The following is a 7,179-nucleotide window of genomic DNA, read 5'->3' on the forward strand; positions in this document are numbered from 1 at the left end:
TTTTTTTTTAATCCAGGATTTGGACTCTGCATCCATTACTCTTTTATACTTCTACATCATCTCCAGGATAGAGATCAACTCATGAGAGTTCCTGGTGAGGAGTAAGAACTAATTATAACGGGAAAGGTCAAGGAGAAGGGAGCATCCAGAAAACAGCCAGCAACATTCATTGCTATTGCCTCCAAATGGGGCTTGAACAGGATTTTGAAATGAATAGCTTTTTTGCCTTATTTTTGTTTTCATGGTAGGTTTGCTACCAGTATCTGATATCTGCTTCTATATAAGTAATATTTGAACATGAAGTCAGTTTTAAAAATATTTGAACATGGTATCTTTATAATGATGAAATGAGTATCTCAAGAAGCCCTTACTTTGAAGCTGAAGTAAGCTATAATTTTGTCAATTATGAAAATACTTGCTAGTGGGTCACTTCCCCAGTGCGCCGGCTCCGGAGAACGTGCCACCTGGAGAGATGCTGCTGCTGCAGGCGTTGCGCTTCTGCCTGGTTGCGCGGACCGGGCGCCTCCAGGTGGGCCCACTGTTGCTTCAGACGCCACATCCATGGCCTACATTTCATACTGGGCCCTGTTTGGCCGCCTCGTCTTCCAGCAAAGAGTTCCTTATGAAGTTGCGGCGAAAAACGGGCTATTCTTTTGTGAACTGCAAGAAAGCCCTGGAGACTTGTGGTGGGGATCTCAAAGAGGCAGAGAGCTGGCTTCACAAGCAGGCCCAGAAGGAAGGCTGGAGCAAAGCTGCCAAACTTCATGGGAGGAAGACTAAAGAAGGCTTGATTGGGCTGCTGCAGGAAGGAAATGCAGCTGTGCTAGTGGAGGTCAACTGTGAAACAGATTTTGTTTCTAGAAATTCAAAATTTCAACAGTTGGTCCAGCAAGTAGCCATTGGAACCTTATTACATTGTCAAAGTTTAAAGGATCAACTCTCCACATACAGTAAAGGCTTTCTGAATTCCTCTGAGCTCTCTGAACTTAGAGCTGTACCTGACAGAGAAGGCGTTCTCAAAGATCAGTTGGCATTAGCAATTGGGAACCTGGGGGAAAACATGACTCTTAAGCGAGCTGCATGGGTGAAGGTGCCGTCTGGGTTCTACATTGGCTCTTATGTCCATGGAGCAATGCACAGCCCCTCGATCAGCAGCTTGGTGCTGGGAAAGTATGGGGCGCTGGTCGTCTGTGAGACATCTGAGCGGAAAGCTAACCTCGAAGACCTCGGTCGCCGCCTTGGGCAGCACGTGGTAGGCATGGCCCCTCTCACCGTTGGTTCCCTAGACGATGAGCCTGGAAGAGAGGCGGAAACCAAGATGCTCTCCCAGCCCTACTTGCTGGACCCCTCAATCACACTGGGACAGTATGTGCAGCCCCAGGGGGTATCTGTGGTGGACTTTGTGCGCTTTGAATGTGGTGAAGGTGAAGAGACAGAGGAGGCTGAATAGATTTCAAAGACTTTGGCCCAGGGCTTCATTGCCAAAGTTATTTCCTAAGCGTCTTCAAACTCAGATTTTTTTTTAAGTTTATAATGCAATGATATATTCCATGGGTAAAATTGTTAAATAAAAACATTTATAATAAAAAAAAAAATACTTGCTAGTATAGAGAATGTTACTTATTGAGCAGGTTTGACAATAAGTCCAATGGGGAACTGATGTCGCCAAAGTTAAGTAACTTGCCCAATGCTTAGGAGAAGAATCAGAATTTTAATTCTAGTTTTTCTGCCTTCCAAGCACATTCTTTTTACCATACTAGGCTGAATCACAAAGTAACTGCTGAGATACAACATCTGTGAAGAAATAAATAGCTTCTCCAAAGCTGCACCTACAAGCAAAAGCATAACTCAACAGCAAGAAATTCTGTTCTTTAAGAAAAACTGGAAAAAAAGTCAATTTGGCATCCCTAAAAACGTATTTACCACCAGCTTGACTGTAGCAACATTCCTCTTACTCATTCATGTTCAGTCAGAGTGTCCTTTGCACAATGTCAGTGTGCAAAGAGTACCGTGCGTCATCATAACCCGAGATATCTATTTGTCCATGGTCTTGTTTCTTATTTCATTCCTTTTTGATTACCATGTTGTCGTCAGGTGCCACCGAGTAGCCTGCGACTGACAACGACCCTATGTACAATAGCTACAGACCTTGCCCTATCCTGAGCCAGTTTCATCGATCTGACACGCCTACCCTCATTAGGCACATTGACACAGTTACTGTGTCAATTCATCTTATCTGGGGTTTTCCTCTCCTGCGCAGTCCCTCCACTCTTCCAAGTATGATGTCCTTCTCTAAGGACTGTTCCTTCCTAGAAATACGCCCAAAGTATGTGAGATGGAGCCTCAAAATCCTTGTCTTGAAGGGAAAACTTGGTTTCACCATTTCCAAGACAGACCTATTTGTTCTTTTGGCAGTCTTTGGTATATCCTATACTCTTCTTCAACACCACAACATAAAGGCATCAATTCTTCTTCTGTCATCTTTAGTCATTGTCCAGCTCTCTGATGTATAATATATAATTGTGAAGACTATGGCTTAGATTATGTTCCTTTTTGCCCCTAGATTGACATCATTACTCATTAGTACTCTGGAAAGGTCCCTGACAGCAGACTTCTCCAGTTCAATTTGTCTTTTGGTTTCCTGACTACTGTTAACAATAGTGCTGTGGAGCTGAGCAAGTTGAAATTGTTAGCAACCTCAATCTCTTTTCCATCCATCATGGTGTTGTCATTCACCATGGTCAAGTGGTGAGAATCTTTGTATTCCTGATGTTGAGCTTCAATTCATATTGAAGACTACAGTCCTTGACCTTGTGCAGCAAGTGCTTTGGATCTTCCTCACTTTCAGCAAGCAAGATTGTGTCATCCACATAATGCAGTTTGTTGATGAATCTTCCTCCAGTTCTGATGCCACGCTCCATCTCATAAAGTCCGACCTCCCTAATGTTCTGTTCAGCATATAGATTGAAAAGGTATGGAGATAGGACACATCGCTGATTCAATCCTTTGCCAATTTTGAACCATACGGTGTTCCCTTGCTCTGTTCTGAGGACTGCTTCCTGGTCCAAGTATGAGTTTCACATGAGCAAAATCAAGTGTTCTGGGATTCCCATTCTTATCAAGATTAGCCACAATTTGTTGTAATTCACACAGTCAAAAGCCTTTGTATAGTCAATGTGACATGAATAGACAGACATTCCTCGGTGTTCTTTGCTTTTGGCCAAGATCCATCTGATTTTGGTGATAGTGTCTCTAGTGCTATGGGCTCTGCTAAACCCAGCTTGTATTTCTGGTAGATCTTGTGTTTTCTGACTTTGTGGTTACTCATATCATTCAATCCCTCCTTCCTCACTTTATAATATCTTCTCTGTATCTCTGGCTGCAGCTCCTATGATTCCTTTGGTAATGGTCTGACCCTTAGGTTTGCAATACAGCCTCAAATGGCCTGGACACATTCTCTCATGACAATATGTATTCAAATGTGCTTTTATTAATATGTGAGTCCCTGGGTTGTGCAAAATGTTAATGTTCTCAGACTTAACCAAAAGATTGGAGGGTCAAGTTCATCCAAAGGCACCTTGGTTCAAAGAAGGCCGAGTGATCTACTTTTGGAAAATCAGCCATTGAAAATCCTGTTAGGCACAGATATACTCTTATTACATACATAATGTCTTCAAAAGTTACACTCTTTATAGTGTTTGGTACTCATTTTGTCAGGACAACATGGTATGTGAAAGCAATCAAATCGTTCATCAACAGATGAATATCCAAGATGTGGTATATATAAGGTGCATTGATAAATACACATAATAGTGTATTACTTAACCATAAAGAAAAGTCATCATACTTATCAAAGTATAGATGAACTTTGAAAACATTAAGATGATTTAAATAAACCGATCAAAAAGGTAAATACTATGTGATTTCATATATATGAAATAACCAAATATTTAGAAATAAAAATTATTAGTGGAATGCACATAACAACAACAACAGTGGACACAATATCTGAAAAGGGAAGGAAGGGGGGAAGTGAATATTTGATTAGGAGGTATTTAGTTCATGGTAATAGTTGTGGAATAATATGGAAAGGGGTAATAAGAATGGTTATACAATAAGAATCCAATCCATGTAATTGGATTGAGTGGCATACATTTTTGTGTGCATACAATTATCATAATTTTTAAAAATTAAAGGGAAAAAGATAGTTTTTTATTGAATCAATTTTGTTTTTCTTTTTATTTTGAATTGAGTGAAAGGTTACAAAGCTAACTGGATTTCCATCCAACATTCATACTTATTTTGTTTGACATTCATTAAAATATCCATGTATAATCACAGAACAGATTATATGCAGGGAAGAGCTTATTAAATACCTGCAATCTGCACATTAACATCTGTTAATTGCAATTTAGATGCAGCCTTGGATGTACTCGCCAGTCTATGCCAGGAAATTTGGAGGACGGCTGTCTGGCCAACAGATTGGAGAGGTCCATATTTCTATTCCCAAGAAGAGTGATCCAACTGAATGCTGAATGTGGAAATTATCGAATGGTGTAATTGATATTACATGCAAGAAAAATACTGCTGAAGATTATTCAAAAGTAGCTGAAACACTACATAGATAGGGAATTGCCAAAAGTTCAAGCAGGATTTATAAGAGGCTGTGGCACCAGGGATATCATTGCTGTTGTCAGATGGATCCTGGATACAAGTTAGGGATACCAGAAGAATGTCTATTTGTGCTTTATTGACTATGCAAAAACGTTTGACTGTGTGGATAATGACAAGCTGTGGCTGACATAGAAAAGAATGAGAATCCCAGAGAACTTGATTGTGCTCAGGAGAAACCTTTACTTGGTCTAGGAGGCTGTTGTGCGAACAGAGCAGGGAAGCACTGCAAGGTTTGGAATTGGGAAGGGACTGTGTCAGGGATGTATTCTATTCCATACCTGTTCAATCTATATGCTGAGCAAATTATTCAAGAAGTCGGACTCTATGAAGAGGAATGTGGCATCAGGATTGGAGGGAGACTCATTAATAGCCTGTGTTATGCAGATGATACAACCTTATTTGCTGAAAGTGAGGAGGATTTGAAGCACTCGTTGGAGAAGATCAAGGAATGCAGCCTTCAGTATGGACTGTGCCTCAATATCAAGAAAACAAAGATTTTTACCACTAGACCAATAGGCAGTGTCTTGATGGATGGAGAGTAGATTGAAACTGCCAGCAGCTTCATCTTGCTTAGATCCAAAGGGGAAATCTGCAGTTAGGGACCTTTCCAAATTATTGAGGATTAGTGACGTCAGTTTGAGGATTAAGGTGTTTCTGATTCACTAGTAATCTTTCCGATTACTAGTTATGCACCTAAGACGTGGACAATGAATAAGGATGTCATAAAAAGAATTGACACCTTTGAGTTATGGTGGCATAGAAGAACACTGAACATCCCATTGATGGGGGGAAAAATCATAAAAACAACCAAACCCAAATAATATGTCTTGGAGAAGGTGCAACAAGGGTGCTTTTTGGAGGTAAGAATGATGAGGCTTTGCCTCACATACTTTGGGCATGCTGCTAGGAGGAGTTATTCCTTGGAGAGAGGGACATGATGCTGGGAAGGGTGGAGGGTTGGTGAAGAAAAGCAAGGCCCTCAACTAGGTGGATTGACACAGTGACTGCTGTGTGTGTCAGGAGATGTGAGGATGGCGCAGGATAGAACAGGGTTCAGATCTTTTGTTCCTAGTCGCTATGAATCATACTCAATTCCATAGAACCTAACAACAAACAACAACACATTAATAAGCTTTGCTTCGATTGGTGATTCTTATGACCTAGGTTTCCTTAGGGAGTTGAGCTGCTAACCTAAATGTGAGGCCTCTCTGGTGGTTCAACTCCACCAGTAGTTCCTCAAGGGAAAGTTGGACACTCTCCTCCATGCTACTTACAGCCTTGGAAACACTCTGGAGGGTCACTTATGAATAGGTTCCAACTCAATGGCAATAAGTTTTGAGTCCGGCAGGTGCGATGTGACCCCTACACATCATCATGCCTTACATCAGCCTCTGCTGTGACTTCCCTCTTATTAAGATTCACTGGCCTGACCTGAAAATCCTGAATTTCTGCCTTGGTAATGTGTTTACTGAGGGTTGTTTATGTTCCTTGGACCTTTTAGAAAATCATTTTGAGAGGCCTGCCTACCCAGTGCAGTCACTAATGGAATTCTCTATTTGTTTCCCATATAACCTAAGTTTCCCCAAAGCCTCATCTGTTTGTGAGTAAAAATCAAGTCACTTAAAGTTTATAACCGAGATTGCATTGATTCATGCCCATGCCTGTATAATACAAGACCTCAATTTTCTGCAAGTTTCCCCCAAGTATTTCTGGAGTGTCTTAGAAGGTGCCTCACAGGTGCCCTCAAGCCTACAATTCCATATGTGTCACTGGCTAAAATGTATGTTGCTTTTTGAGTCGTTTGTCCTGTGCCTCCCAGGGTCTCTAGGGTTGTTGGCCTTCTGCAGATCCTGGTCTCTGGAACTGGGTGCTATCTTCTCAGCACTAGGACAGTCATAAATCCTTGGGGAGCTGGGAGGGGTACTGCCTTTGGCGGCCTGTCTGGGGGGATGGGTGGAGCATTCTGTGATTGGTAGAGATAGGGGGAGGATCTTGGGCAGACTAACCAATAAATACAAGCATGTATACAGCTGCACCAGTTTACAGTAACCAGCTACATAGAAAATTTGTCTTTTACTGATTGCAGATTATAGAAATGTGGATTTGATGAACTTGCTGTAGAAAATCAAAGTCTACAGCCTTCAATATGGATTACATCTCAGCATCAAGAAGACAAAAATCCTCACCACTGGATGAATATGCAGCATCATGATAGATGGAGAAAAGATTAAAATTGTCAGTGATCTCATCTTACTTGGATCCACAATCAACACCATTGGTACCAGCAGTCAGGAGATCAGGAGATCATTGGGCAAGTACACTGTCATGTACCTATTCGAAATACTGAAGAGCAATGATGCTAGTTTGAAGACTAAGGTACATCTGATTCAGACCATTAAAAAAACCCCACTTGCTATGTATTGAAGACTAGAGTCGGAAAATCGAAAGGGCCGACCTCGTTCAGCACTTCTTAAGCTCAAGGAATTGAAGAACAAATTCAAACCT

The 7,179-nt window shown here is 41.3% G+C and overlaps 1 pseudogene; it reads left to right on the forward strand.

Moving 5' to 3' along the window:
* Positions 1–472: 472 nt before the first annotated feature.
* LOC102844434 lies at positions 473–1,450 on the forward strand (annotated as a pseudogene).
* The last annotated feature ends 5,729 nt before the right edge of the window (positions 1,451–7,179 follow it).

The sequence above is a fragment of the Elephantulus edwardii genome, unplaced genomic scaffold, assembly GCF_000299155.1.
Source record: "Elephantulus edwardii isolate Elephantulus edwardi_28Jun2011 unplaced genomic scaffold, EleEdw1.0 scaffold00036, whole genome shotgun sequence".
Taxonomy (NCBI): domain Eukaryota; kingdom Metazoa; phylum Chordata; class Mammalia; order Macroscelidea; family Macroscelididae; genus Elephantulus; species Elephantulus edwardii.